The sequence below is a fragment of the Lepidochelys olivacea genome, assembly GCF_965140295.1.
Source record: "Lepidochelys olivacea isolate rLepOli2 genome assembly, chromosome: 12".
In the NCBI taxonomy this organism is placed as follows: domain Eukaryota; kingdom Metazoa; phylum Chordata; order Testudines; family Cheloniidae; genus Lepidochelys; species Lepidochelys olivacea.
In genome coordinates this window covers 26876895-26892392 of record NC_140422.1, presented here as the reverse complement: position 1 = coordinate 26892392, position 15498 = coordinate 26876895, and the positions used below count along the sequence as shown (strand labels likewise).

The 15498-nt window shown below is 36.1% G+C and overlaps 1 protein-coding gene across 2 annotated transcripts in view; it reads right to left on the bottom strand.

Moving 5' to 3' along the window:
- Positions 1-15498, bottom strand: part of CDH11 (cadherin 11) — a 102776-nt gene that overhangs the window by 52954 nt on the left and 34324 nt on the right. The gene's annotated exons all lie outside the window — the stretch shown is intronic.

The window sequence follows — 15498 nt, the reverse complement described above, 5'->3', positions numbered from 1 at the left end:
GTGAACACTGCAAAACGTGTATTTTGTTACTACTAAATTTCCAAGTCTACATGTTGTCTTCTTGATGCAGCTATATACTTAGGGTTGGCAGAATTCAACATTTTAAAATACATCTGACAGATCATTTTGATGTTTATTTTTAAGCATTTTTTCTATTTTTATTTATTTAAATTTTCACAGTTGCAGGAAATTATGGGAGGGTCAGACCTTAATTATGTAATGACAGCAGAAATTGAGATTCAAAATGTTTTATAACTTAAAACACAAATTGTGAACATCGCATGTCAAAATATATAAAGTAAATATCCTTAAATGAATCTAAGTTCTCAAGCTGCATTCTTCCTTCTTTGTCTGTCTTTTTATTCTGATTATTATTGAAGGAAATACTTTTTCTCTGGTTTATGTGTTTGTACTTTGAAATTGACGTTTACCAACATTTACCAATAAAAAAATAATTCTTTCAACAAATTGGAATGCTGCCTTTTTATCCAGCCAGCACCTACAGTCCGATTCAGCAGTATTCTGGACATTTATGGCTGTGTGCATACACCTGTTGACTGATATCTACAGTATGCTACTTACCATCTGCCTGGAGCAGGAGAGAATAGGAGAGATACCTTCCTCAAGTTTTCAATAAAATAGCATAAAATTCTCAACCTGTTTTGAATTTTTAAAAAATATCTTGTTTACCTCTTTCAGTAAAATCTACATTAAAATTATCAAAGCCTCATGATAGCACTTTACAATTATTAAATATTAAACTAGGACTAAAGTAGGGCTCCATCCTGCAAAGGGATCCAACCAGGGCTTCCTTACACCCATGCAGAATCCCACTGAAGTCAGTGGGACTCCACACGCGTATCAATGTCCAACCACACAGACAGGTTGGTTGCATCATCATGTTCCTATTACGCATCATCATCATCATGTTCCTGTTACCCACATTACAGAGAATGAGCACATGATAATTACTCCATTAGCCAGTGACTATTACTAAGAGATGATCAAAGGGTGCTGCATCTTATATTCTCAGAGCTTCTGTTATGCAGTTGATAATAATTATTAAGTATTTCAGTGTGAGATAATAACGGTTATACCAGTGCAAGCAGGCTGTAATCAATGAGATAGCACAGATATAATGCGGGGAGTAGAATGACCCTGTGTGTCCCCAACAAGCTGAATTACTCAGAAGAAAACTAAATTCCCATTTCTACAAGAATGCAATTTTCTGCTTCTCTTGTTCAAACCTTTTCTTTCCTTGTCTTTACAGACTTTGGTTTGCTAAACATTTAAATAATAAAATAAGTGTAATATAATTGTGAGCCATTAATAGATGTTTCTCTTTTTTGTAAAGCAATTTAAATATTTTGTGTAGAGGACTCAGCATTAAAACTAAATGAAATGAATTGCTCACATGCTGTTTTTTCCAGTGAATATTTTATATTTGTGGTGAAATTAATACACTGGTTAAAATGCATTTTACCCTAGGATTATGAGCACTGCTGAGGAAGATGGCCTCTGTGCTCTCCAGACCTGGCTGGCTAAATGCTGGGCCAGTCTCCTGGCATACCTCAAAGAAGCCTAAATGTTGCTCTAAATTGCACTAGTTGCTAATGGCCCAAGGTGGTGATTGGGCAGTCAGGGATCCAGGGAGTTTAGCCTTCTGTGCCAGCAGTATGGAAGCAGATGGGGGGGAGGGGGAGAAGGCAGCAGGGTCCCCCTGTAATGAAGTAAGTCTTTGTGCCTCGCTATTCTGGCTTTAAGTCCAGAATATGCAGCAAAGCCCAGACACACCGTATCCCAGGTTCTGGGCAATTGTATTCCATCCATAGAGTAGCCAGACTGTATTCACGACTGGTAAGAGTTTTGCCAATATTGTACTTGAATGAGTGTTTCAAGTATAGTGCATGTACATGGGGATTCCTTTGGATTATTAAAGGAACCCATGCAAGTCTGCCAAGGGCCCAGCTCTGCAAGGTGTTGAACACTTCCCAGGATTTGCAGAGACCCCTTAACTCTGAGTGGTCAACAGCTCATAGTATCAGGCCCTAAGCATGCTATACTTTTCAAAAGATATGTGGCCTCATAGAGCTAACTTCTACCAATGGATAAAAGAATGTAGCTATTTGGATTCATGGCTAGGTGGTGACAGGAGACTATACTGAGGCTCATGCTTCTGATGCGCACCAGATACTTTAACAGCCGTTAGGCTGCTACCAATGAACACTCCTAGGAAGTCAGACTAGATTGCACTCTATCTTCTTTATCAAAATACCCAAAAATTAAATGAAAACTTTTAGGAAATTATTACAAAATACTCTATAATGTGTGTTGATATGATTACAAACATGTTTCTAAATATCAGAGCTGGGTAAATATGCAAAAACACTATGAATATTCATTTGGATTTTTAAATAAATTTGCTTTTAAATCTCCTTTTGTATGTGCTTTCCGACCACAGTAGAGCAATCAAATTTTACTGGCAAAAAAATGTTCACAGACTGAGAGCTAATTTAAGTTGCATCCACGTGTTCATGGATAACAAATTTTGTACTTGCATAAATATTCACACCAGAAATGCTTCTCACTAATCGCATCAGAGAACAGAAATAAAAACATGCAACTCATCTGGCCAATCACAACTTTGGTAACCAACTCAACTTACAATTTCAGATATTTATGATCAATCTATAGATTTAAAAAATTGGAAAACATGTTCACCAACTAAATTCAAATTATGAATAAGTCCTAGGAAAGCGCAATCTGCTCATGGATATGTTGCAAACAGAATAAGTTAAATTAATTAATTATTGTGAAATATTCAATAAAGCTCTAAATCATTATATGATAGAAAACAAATGTAAGCTATGGATGATGATATATAGTGAGCAATCATTCAATAACTAATACGCTAAAAGCTTGATTCATGAAAATACATTATGTAGACAAGCTTTGTATGTAGTTTACTGTGAAGTACATATCACACTCTTTAAATACATGGTTTTTTTTTCAAATAAACTTGTTGTCTTTGCATTTGTGTTTGAAATTACACAAAAATGAAGCACAGAAAAGGAATAACATTGGAAAGGGACTAAATTATGCCATTTTGATAATTTGCTTATATGGCTCAAAATGTGCATGGCTCCCTTTACAGGACCAAAGTAGTGCCCAGGTAAGGTTATCTTATTTTTGGAAGACCTGTATCCTTGGAATTGGAAGTGTATGGGTTTCAATCTTGGCACATACTGTTACACACCTGCATGTCATCAATTTTTAAAACCTCGTTTTAACTTTATGTGGGGTGAATAGAGTTGGGATTCAAAACCCTCATGCTTATTCCCAGTTCCCAGCTCTAGCCACTGTACAGTGAAATTTCCTTATGTACATAAACGCAAAACAATGGACCCTCCTATATACACGATAGTTTAACTGTCAAACAAGAGCTCCATTAGCAGTAACACAGCATTTATGCAGGGTACATGGGTTTCAAATCAATAGTTCTTACTAATACTGATCATTCTGTGTAGCAAATAGCAAAAAAAAATCTGCATTTTCACCTCAGGGAAGGAATGAGAAATGCCATGATCAATGTTTTTAATGAAAAACATGATGGAAAGCTACTGTAGAGTTCCCATCTAGTACATCAGCACAGAGCATAGCTTAGTTTAGTAATCTTTATATGTATGCAACAGGCATTACCTATATATCCTTATATATTTGTATTTGTTATTTTTTCCATTGTAAACATTTTTGCTACATTGTTTCCCAACAGAATATTCAATATCTGCAGTTTACAGGAAAAACCCCAAACAAACAAAAACAACAACAACCACAACCCCAAAAAAGTAAAGAAAAAGCCCTACTAATGCACTGAAAAAAACCTGCTGTATTTACAGAATATTGTGTTCAAAGTCCAATTATAATTACAAGAAAACTCCAATAAACAACCAATAAACAGTTCTTGTGCTTCAAATGGATTTGACATAGTGGCACTTTAAATAAAACTCCTAACAAGATTATTTTATTTTTTGTAAAGTAAGCAATGTCTTAACAGTTGGGTTATACAAATTGACAACCCTAGAAATTTTGAAAGTGTTGCTGGTCAGATTCAAAAATCCATTGTCACTATGGTAATTACTTCACAATGCCTGATGTTAAATGGACAGTCCTGTGGCCCAAGAAGCAGCTGAATCCTGCATTGTCCTTGCATGATAAAAAGATTAGAGAGTCTGAAAAGCAGAGGAACGGAATCTCACAGCTTCTTAGACTTTTCACTGAAAGGGCCATTGTAACATCATCATAAATCCTGGGTTCCCTAGGCACTTGACAACTAAAGCAGTGGACAATAGAATTCTTGTGTTGAACAAAACACTCCTTGTCTGCCAAAGGGTTTATCTGCTTCATTTACAAATGTCTTTCATTGTACCAAAATAATTCCCTATTAGAAACACTATTAGGAGCAGAACTAAATAAATATTCACAGCTTTGGTATGTTTTCAGAAATGAATAAACCAATACAATCAAGTAGCATGCAAATATGAGTCTTTAAAAAAAACCCTCCTTTGCTCTGTTCTGTGAGTCCCTCTCCCCCGTACTGTAGCTATGTATCCATTCATGTACCCTATCTATCTTTTGCTACAAGGAAAATGCCTATCATATACCACATGTACTAACAGAAGAGAAAAATATTGGTGAACTGGAAGGATTTCAAAGGAGAGCAGCAACTGTAATCAAGGCGCTAGACGGACTGACTTCCACAGAAGGATTCTGAAAGCTAGGTACTTACAGCTTTGCTAAGAGATGATACCTACAGCTTGGCAATTAATGAAATAATAAGAGTATGTAAATATCTGAGGGTTTATAAGACAGACAGAGAAAAATATTTATGATGTTAAAAGGGGGCAAGGATTAAATTAAGAAAGGGAAAATATAGAGTAAATATTAGAAAAAAACGTCGTGGGTACTGATGGATACCAATCTGTGACCAAGTCTCCCAAATGAAACAGAGCTAACAAGTTTCTTACTATATTTAAAATTAATCTGGTCAAAATATTGGAATATTTAGAGTAGAAATGAGTAAGTAAATAAACAAAATAAATTATACAAAAATATGCATTTGCATTTTTTTTAAAAATGCTTCTGCCATAGTTGCACCTCTTTTGTGTTTGGTATCTGCAAATATTTAATTAATGAAGTTTTACTAGCAAAATGCTCAAGGAAAGAGAATTTCTAATATGCACAAATGATTCATGATGAAAAAGTTTCAAAAAATATTGATCACATAAAATCAGTTAGTGAATGCATTCAAGGAAATCACAATAGTCCATGAGAGTAAATTCAAAAGCAAAAGAGTTTAACATTTCCTAAACAAATTATTTGTCCAGATATTCTGTCTAGCTGCTATTAGTTTATAAAAATACAACAACTATTTCCAGATGCTCACCCAGAATGTTAAAGATAGCGTGTTTAAAAAAGTAACCAAAATAAAGTACTTGGCTTCCACACACTGATCAGCGTAAGTACGATTTTAAAATGTCTTAGATGGTTTAACAGAATACCTTATAAATTCTGAACATAAAATGATTTAAGCTCGCAGCCGCTATAGAAAGGACTTAAGACTGGGAGATGGAATATCTGTGTGTCTGTGTGTGTAATTTATTTGATGTAGAATGCCTGTACACAAATGCAATATGGGAAACTCTGAAGGTAATATATACACTATAATAGTAGAAAAAACTGAAACACACATCCTTAACCTCAAAGTCACTTCTAAAACTGAGCAAAAATATGCCATGCAACATTTCACCTATAAAAAATATACATGATGAGCAAAAGCATACTCTAGCTCTGATTTGTGGGGCATCTGTTACTGGCTGCTGAAATACACTAAATCTAAATCCAGATTTTAATGAACATCTGAGATAGTACAATGTAAAAATAAAGAAAAAGGAATTGTATACACAGGTCAGAAATGTATATCATACAAATCACTTCATTTATAAAATGATGAAGTTAATCTTAACATCAGGTAAGAGAAGTGCAACATAAGACAGAAAAATAAATATGGTAAACTACCTACTCTGGTTTTTATGCCACAAACTATGTAAAATTATCTGGAGCAAAAAAGCCGAGCAGATCAAGTAACAAAACTCTTCTCTAAAAATAACAGGCTTTTCAAGAAGTAACCAGATATCATTAGGAAATCAAAGATCAAACAGATTGTTAAATAAATGAAAAATAAAGTATTTGCAGAATTTCATGTGCACACAATATAATACACACAAATATTGCAATTAACACAACTGTGTGCAAAATTTTGGTGCATGAATGTGCCAGGTATGTGCCTATCTAATTCTGAAAATCCAGGATTCATTATAAAAATAAATAAGATAAAATTAAATGCCCAGAGTATAACAACTAGTTCATATTTACTATATGAATACGAATGAGCCAATTATATAGAAATACAAAATTAATAACAAGGTGGCTCAGTGGGTTAATGAACAAGTGGAAATATATTGGGTGGTTTCAACCTAGTCCCTGGCACACACTTGACATCACAAACCCACAGCACAATTTGACTGATGGCAGTCTCTGCCTCTGAGCCACCTATGACTGAAACAAAAAGGGTGCTTCTGGCCAAAACAGAGGTGGCTTAATATAATCATCCATAGCATCTGACCACACTGTCCCCAGTATTATCAAGTGACAATAGCCCACCACTTTTATGGGTATTAAAGGCCTAATCCTGTAATGTGCTAAGTACTTGGTGTGTGTTCAGTGAGAACTGAGGGTGCATAGCATCTCCCAAGAGATGCTCCTCACAAGGGGAAATATATTCTTTAAAATCAGAATAATATACAAGAAAGGACAAAATCTAAGAAAGACAACCAGGTAATCATCCCATCCCTGCCTTGAAGATAACTGTTTCTACATGATCCCACACATTTATGCGATGCAATGCCTAATATTTTGCTGAAATAGAGAAAACATTACATGTGAGGACAGAATGCAGACAGCAGCATAAATCATACCGACAAATGCAAAGCACTTAACAAAACAAATAATTGGGTAAACACTGAACAAAAGAGGAATAAATATCACAAAGGAAAAGAAAATAATTATATGACACTTAAAGGAAGATTTCTGTATATGTATCCTCTCCTCCTATCCAGCCTAATAAAACAACTACATCACCAGAAGAATGACAATTAACAATACAGCATAAATATAAAATAGTTCCTAGAAGTGGAGACTTTGTTTATTCTCCAACAGCTTAAATGGGAGTTGTAAAGAGATAGATCAACACCAAGAAAGAGTAAAAGCTCCACATGTGTTTTTGTTATTTTGCATCGAGAAATAATTTTTGCTCCAAATCCCAGCTGTATACAAATTCATTACTGTTCTTTTTTACAAGGGATGACAGAGCCAAAGGAATATAACACCAAAGCAAAAATACAGGCAACCCCAAGTTGTATAAATCAGGTACACGCACATTAATTAACTTGTAATTACAACTACAGAGGGCCTAGGAACAACCAGCCCTGCATTGGGAGTTCAGGACCATGGCCAGGAGGGTCAGCTGGGGCTACTGTCCTGGGACTAGGCTTAAGGGGCATCCAGGCCCATCATGATCTATGGTTTTGTGCACATGTGCACAGTAGAATCAGAACAGCTGTAGCAGGACTACTCAATACTTCCTTCAGCTGCTGAAGGAAGAGAGCAAGGGGACAGCACTGAGGTACACAAAGCTCTTCTCCCACCATGTGATAGCTGAGTGGAGCTCCTGGCTGCCACAGAAAGAGGAAGGGGGCCAGAACATAGGGCAAGGGAACACAAACAAGAGCAGGAGGGGAACAAACAAACAAACAAGGAGAAGGAGGGGAGGGGGGGAAATGGAAAGCAGAAGATTAAAAAAAAGAGAGAGCGAATCGGGAGGGGGAGACCAGAGGACAATGAGAAAAGCAGCCATAATCTGGCTGCTTTAATTCATGGTATATGGAAAACTGGTTAATAGCAATGAAAATTAAGTTAAGTGAACAATGAATGAGAAAAATGCATGATTGAAATTACAAACTGGATAGTGAAATAGGTACATTTTCATACAGGGCTATAGTAGACCATGATTGGTTTTTACAATACCAATACTCAATATGTACTGAAGGCCAAATCCTCTGCACAGTTCAAAGTAAATGGGATTAAGCCAGGGTAGTTCCACAGGGGCCAGCAGGAGACAAAATAGCTGCACAACAAAAGAATCCTCCTCAGATTTTACCACAGTGGTGTAGAGATTGTGCCCCCTGCACCAGCTCTTCACAACTTTCCCATTGCAAAAGGACTTCATCTCTTCCCCTCTCTTTTGGGTCATGTGGGCCCATGGGCAGGCTATGGGCCTTTGAGAATGAAGTCTATGTTAAATAAACCTGTGCTGCTCCAGCCTAATCCTGTTCAGGTATCAAGAATGAAAGTAGATTCAGAGGTTTCAGGCTCTGTCATATTAAATATCATAGATCAAATTTGTTTCCATAAATCCAACCTCTCTGAGTTTTTTTCTAAAAACTAACTTTTTGTAGGGGCAAACCACTATATGTATAAAAAGAACTTACGAGCCTACTCTGGAAAATGTGGATATAGCAGGCGTAATTCTCTGCATTCTGAAAGATTTTAAGTGTGTGCACTAAAACACAGCTTTTCTATATGGAATTTTCTATTAGACTAACTGAAAAAAAGTCCTCAGATCACCAGGGGCAAAACTCTCTTGTATATTTTTCCATCACATATATAAAATTGATATAAAATATACAAAACACACACAAGTGATTATCATCATTGCACAAAACACACAATGGTACTCTCAACCCACGGAACCCTTTCCCTTCTGAGTCATATTTAACCCAGGATCTCCAACGGGAGAAGCCATACGCTACCAGGATGAGATCCTAAACCCACTGCAGTCATACTGTAGTTTTGCTGTTGACTTCAATGGAGACAGGATTTCATGCTCAGTTTCCATAAAACATTTTCCTAAACAGTCAGAGCTTCTGACACATCCCCCGAAAAAATCAAACATTTACCTAAAGAATACATTTTAGCATCAAATTTCAGCACTGTTACTTATTTTGTTTCTTCACGCTTCTAATCTCTGTCCTTTCTTCCTTTCCTTCCACTGTATATCTAAGGGCCTGATCTGCTCCAGTTGTGCTCAATGGCAGAATTCCCACTGACTTCATTGGGATTTGACCCCTATTGTATCTCTTTCCTGTTGTTTTCAGTGTCTGTTTTCTTTTCCTTTCTTCTGGCTTTCTTCTATTTCCTTTTATCAACCTCTCCTAGTGACCTGAAAATGGAACCTAAAAAAGTGAGAACCACTGAACTATGTGCTGAATGCCCCCATTAGTCAAGCTTGTAGGGGACAGCCAGCACAGACATAAACTTCAACTAATCTTTCAAAAACTAATCTTTATATAATGTCCCATAAAATCATCCTGCTGGTTCCAGGTCTGGTAGAGACACTCAAGAAAGAATAAGTCTGGGACATTCGAAATATCGGAAAGGATCTTTAGCTCAGAATTGGTCCAAGGTGCTCAAAGAGATGGAGTTCTTTTGTCTAAGGTACTTTTTCTCCAACCTTCATTCTCTTATTAATAATTAAAAGAGGAATTGTTTAAAATCATTACAGATATCTGATGTTTCTGAATTCGTATAGGCCCGATTCAACTGACTGAACATCTCTGTCATCACAGAAAGATACATGATTCATTCTGGAGCCTATTGTAAACCAAGTGACTCTTCAGAAGTTTTAAAGAATCTTTTTATAGTTTAAGTCAAACTTATTTCTGTGTTGATCATGCCCACACCATAGTATATTTGGCATTTATTTGCATGGTAATCTTATTTTTAAGCTTCTCTCTCTTCTCTTTTCCTCCATCCCAATTTATCTGTGTGTGTTCTCAACAGGGGAAAGTTGGTTCCCCAACCCAGAAGTGAGGAGGTGATGCAAAATATATAGCCTATCAATAATCTCCTTTAAAATCTATGTTTGTTATTACAAAACTGAACAAGCAGTAAGAGTATTCAATTATATAAGAGTGTGCAATTTTCTCCAGAATTAATACAGCACCCGAATTTTCAGCAATGTTACAGTGGGGTGATATGATTTTCCATCTCTCATCAGTTGAAGATATTTTACCCTGGATATTTCAATATCCTTATATTTCTTAAGAGAAGTTATTTCCCCAATATTTCATAATATGCCTACCTATCTAGTCTTGAGAGTTAAGGCATAAATAATAATAATCTATATTTGAGTTACACAATGTAATTAAATGCTCATAACACTGAATTTCACAGCTAAAATTAACCAAAATTGTCTACTATATTAATATTTAACATGTTTGTTGGCCAGTATGTCTCCAAGTACCACTAGACTTTAATTTTCTATGTTATAATTACTATAAGCTATGAGTAAGAGTATTATGAGATTAGTTCAAAACAATGGTGGTGAAGTAGAAATATATATAATCAAATAATAACATAGCAAGCACATGGTATATACAAGGAGCCAACTGTGCATTACACACTTAAGCCAGCTGTACATTACACACTTAAGCAAAACTCCCGCTGAAGGTAATTGGAGTTTTGCCTAAGTAAGGAATATCATATCAATCCTAAATAAATATATTAATTTTAATAGGGATCCCTGAGACAGGACACTAACCTCAAGACGACAATGAACTTCTTATTCTGCTGAGGTAGATGATAAAAAAAAGATCTGGCATTTCAGAAACTTAAGTGAGAGAAACTGGACAGTCTGAAGTTGAGTCCTCATCTATGCTGATCTTCCAGTCGTTCCCTGCCAGGAGGACTATCCTTTAAGCCTTCTAACTGCATATCCCCAGAAAGTTCTCTAAATACCCACCATACTTGGGCTACAACAAAGAAAGTCTGTTGTTAAAATGACAGCCCGGATAGGTGTGTGACTTGAAGAACAGTACCTGGGGACAAGCCTATGGCTAATAATAAGTAAAGAAAAGATCAAACTAATAAAAAGATCCCTTTTGGCAGCTGCCCAGCAAACTGTCTCCCCAATGAGAGCAGGAAAATATCTATCTGCAATAAAGCTGAAATAAAAATAGAAGTTGGATGCAATCATAGAATCATAGAATATCAGGGTTGGAAGGGACCTCAGGAGGTCATCTAGTCCAACCCCCTGCTCAAAGCAGGGCCAATCCACAACTAAATCCATATATTAGTAATTTTTCCTCCCGTTTAAAATGTAGTTGGTATACAGATGGGAGAATATTCCTGGATCTGCCTTAGAACTCCTGTATGGCCTTGGCAAATCTGTGTGTTTCCATTTTTTCATCTGTAATTTAGGGATAAAAATAATTACCTACAGTACCTCATAAAGGTGCTGTGAGGTTCAGTTAATTCACACTTCCAAAGCAATCTTAAGACCCACCCATGATAGGACTATGTAAGTCCAAACTATTTATTAATAATTATTATTTTGTATGTGTTCTTGCTGGCCTTAGTAATGAATATTTATTCCTAAATATATCTTAGGTTTTTCCCTACTTTAAATCACATTTACATTGATAGAATGTTCACACATACTTAACATTACATTTGACTGGCAGCAAACTGTTGATAAAATAAATAAGGTTACTTCCATGCCTCCACTGTTATTTTGCAATTGAACCAGAGGTATGGGTAGTTCTACAGCTCATTATCTTGAATTGTGAAGGCCCTAAACCAAAGGAGTTTCACTAAAAAATAATTACCTAATTGGTTTCACTTGATAGTGGGTGGATATATTTACATCAACCAGTTGCTGAATTTCCATTCACTGTTCATGGTAATCATAATCATAATTACCATTTAGCCATGTTTAGTAGTTAGACAGTAAGCTTAACATACAGTTATTCTTGCTAAATTACACTTGTATGGTTTCTAAAACCACTATTAGAAATTGAAAATGTACATATATGGAAGTTTGAGAATCCGTGAAATTATCAGTTAACATTTTTGCTATTATCAATTATATCAAATAATTTGGAGCTTGGGAAAAAGGATAATGTTGTATTTGGTGACTACGCGTTATAATAATTGACACTACATATCTCTGTGTGCATACATATAAAGTGTTGAGGGGACAAATGAAAATGCAATAATCTGAAAGACAGTAGACACTTTCTGTGTTGTAGCCCACTTTGCAGAGAACTTGGTTTAATAAAAACCAATCATCTTTCTGAGCCAGACTTCCTATACTCAATATGTCATTGGGTCTTTTTTTAAAGCGGTGTTTAATTAATGTGGTAGTTGAGTGCACAGAAAAAAGGCCACTCCTAATGGAATGACTAACCCTCCAGAATCCTGAGAAAACCCCGATTAACTTAAGCAAGACAATAACATTTTCACTTATTAGTGGTATGAATTATCTTCTATAGAACTTTGTGATGCTTCACAGAATATCTCTGTGACATCCTGTGGTACTGTATATGTCACACGGTAGCTAAAAGATAACAAGTGACCACCATATAATGCATTTTTTCATGTACTCATGCTTGTGCATGGTATAGTATATCAGATAATAATCACAATTATATACAGTATCAGGCTGAACTGGACTGCACAGGGTGGGAAAGGGAGGAAGGAGAAAGGAGGGTGCAGGGAACCCTAAGTATATGTCCATAGGACCAGGGCAGCATATCCTTTGGTATTTTCTTCAGCACTTGTGTAAGGGCCCAAATGACATGCCCAGAAAGAATTATGGTCTGCTAGCGTGGAAACACAGACCCTTCCGCTGCTTGTGCACAGTAAGCAGCAGCATTCCCTGTAGCTCAGTGACCTAGTCAAAATCTCCACTACCAACACCACTCTTCTTGCACCTATCATTTGCTCAGATACAGGAAAGGCATGCTGCTTTTAGTGTTACAAACTGCACTCACAGCTTAAGTACAGGTAGAGTAAAATGTGTACATTTTTATATTATCCAAAATGTGTGTGTGTGTATGTGCCCACACACACAGAGAAAGTGTTAAGGTAGCTTTTTCACCTGCACAACTTCACTGTCTTATGACTCCCCATGTAGTAAATACAAGAAATGATGCTCTGTAGACCTTAATGTGCGCAGACCAGGAATATGTTTAACAATTAAACTTAACAAAACTAATAGTTATATTCTCATGGGCCCTTTTTAAATAGGCACATGAAATGTATAGGGGAGATTTTCAGAAATGCCAAAGGGATTTAGGTGCACAAATTCAATTGAAAGCCATTGGGGCTTGTGCTCCTAAATCCTTAAATTCCGTTGATTTTTTTGATGGAACCTGTGTTCCTAAAACACACAGGCACTTCTGAAAATCTCCCATAACTGCAATAAAACGTCATATTTGAATGCCATAAACTCACCCATGTGCAATGAAAATAACTCCATATGCAATTGCCAGGTATGTTTGGGCAAATGCATTTTTTCCATGTACAAAATTGATTAGTTGCATGGAAGAATGTGTAATTTCAATGAAAGACAGTATTTAGCTGCAAAACAGCTTAGCCATGATTAACTTTTTTTGTTTTTCAACAATCCAGAAATTTCTGTTGAAGTAGAAAAGCTGCACCTTACCAGTTTAGTTGGCACTGTGAAATAGTTTACACTGTCCTCCTTGCAAATAATATTTAGGACTGGGATGTCAAATCAAATGGATATGACTTGAATTTAGGTTGGGAGCAAGAGAGACATAGGGAGAAAGACTATGGGCACTGAATGGAAGCAGGAGAGTTATTTCATAACATTGTCAAGTCACAAACAGCTGCCAGTATTCTGAGACTGAAATGAGGAAGACTTTGGTGATAAACGTGGTGCACCAGTGGTGCATGTATATTGAGAGGGGAGGGGAAAGTACTTGCAAAACATATTTTAAATATAATTAAAATTATATTAATTTTATTATTATTATTATTATTATTATTTTTATTAAGAATCATAAAACTAAAGAACCAGTTGGCAACACACTCAAATTGCTACATGAGATATGGGTACTCAGCACAGGAGAGTAAAGGGCTATCCTTCAATCCCCTTTCATGGGCCTCAGTCTGATCCATTAATAATACAGCACAATGTTTAAAATGGACTTTGTGGTCAATGGAGAATAGAACCCTTGTAGGGAAAGCCTAGGAATAACCCCACTTTAAAATATGTTTATAATACCACCCATTTATAGCAATCAAATGCTTTCCAGAAGAAAAGAATTTACACTTGATCAAGAGATAAAAGCCATCCCTGGCAGTGTGGGTTAGCTGGATGGGTAACACGGACATGAGATTGTGGTATGTAAGCAACTAGTTCTTGCAATCAGTTATAGTAGATACCTCATCTAGAGCTAATATAAGGATTCGAGAGTCAGAGTGGTTTGATTGGATTTTTGCATGAGTGAAAGCACGCTACAGAATTTTGAATCAATGCTGCCTTTAAGTAGGCCTCTCTGGGATACTAGAGAAGATTACACTAATTGAGCCTGAAGAAAATAAAGGGATGCACAGTATGAATATCTCCAATACAGATAATAAAATGTTATATATATTTACAAAGGAAATTTGAACAAATAAATAAAACACATCTCTTTATCAGGAAGTTTCAAAAGGATACATGCAATATGCTCTTTGTATGAGCTTCCTTGTGAATTAATTAGGTGCACCTAAGTGTTGGCTGGAAGTTTAAAAACTGTTCATCATCATGTGTTGTTGATTTGTCCCAGTTACAGTATATAACATACCGTCCAACATCATAAAGTTTCAACTCAGTCAGATGACAGCTAAATGAAGGTGTCAGTAAAAAACTGGAATATATTATTTTAATGACAAAAAAAGAATTGAAGAAGGATATAACAAGCAGAAAAAAATCACAGGTCCCATAGCAGAGCACTGAGGATTTGCACAATCCACAACAGAGACCTATTTTCAGTCAGACTTTAACCAAAACTTTGATTTAATAACCAAACCTTTGATTTAATAAAAAGCAAATGTTTGTGACCACATTTTAGAACTTGCAATTAATTCAGGAACAAGTATAGTACTCTATCAGAATTGTGGATACAAAGGCCATCGCTGAAAAATAGGCCATAAGTATCGAATTGCTGAATTATTATTAAACTGGGAATAGTTTTTATTAAGACTGGAATCAAGCCAAAAAACCTACTAGAGACTTTACTTTAAAAACAAATCACATGTTCTAAGAGTCCCATGCCTAGATGAGTTAGTGCACATTCAATGCCAGTAAATCGGTCCAAGTACAATTTTACCCTGTGACTAAGTATTGTCACAGCTAAACATGCATTTCAGTACCACAGCCAGGGATAGGTGGAGGCAGGATTCATGGGCCTGGCTATCAGTGTCATGTACTGAAAATAAGTTGATTGATTTGCAAGGTTTAGATCCCAGGATCCCTGGGACAAGGCCAACAGCACAGAACACCAGGTTTTTCCATGGAATAGCAGGGTC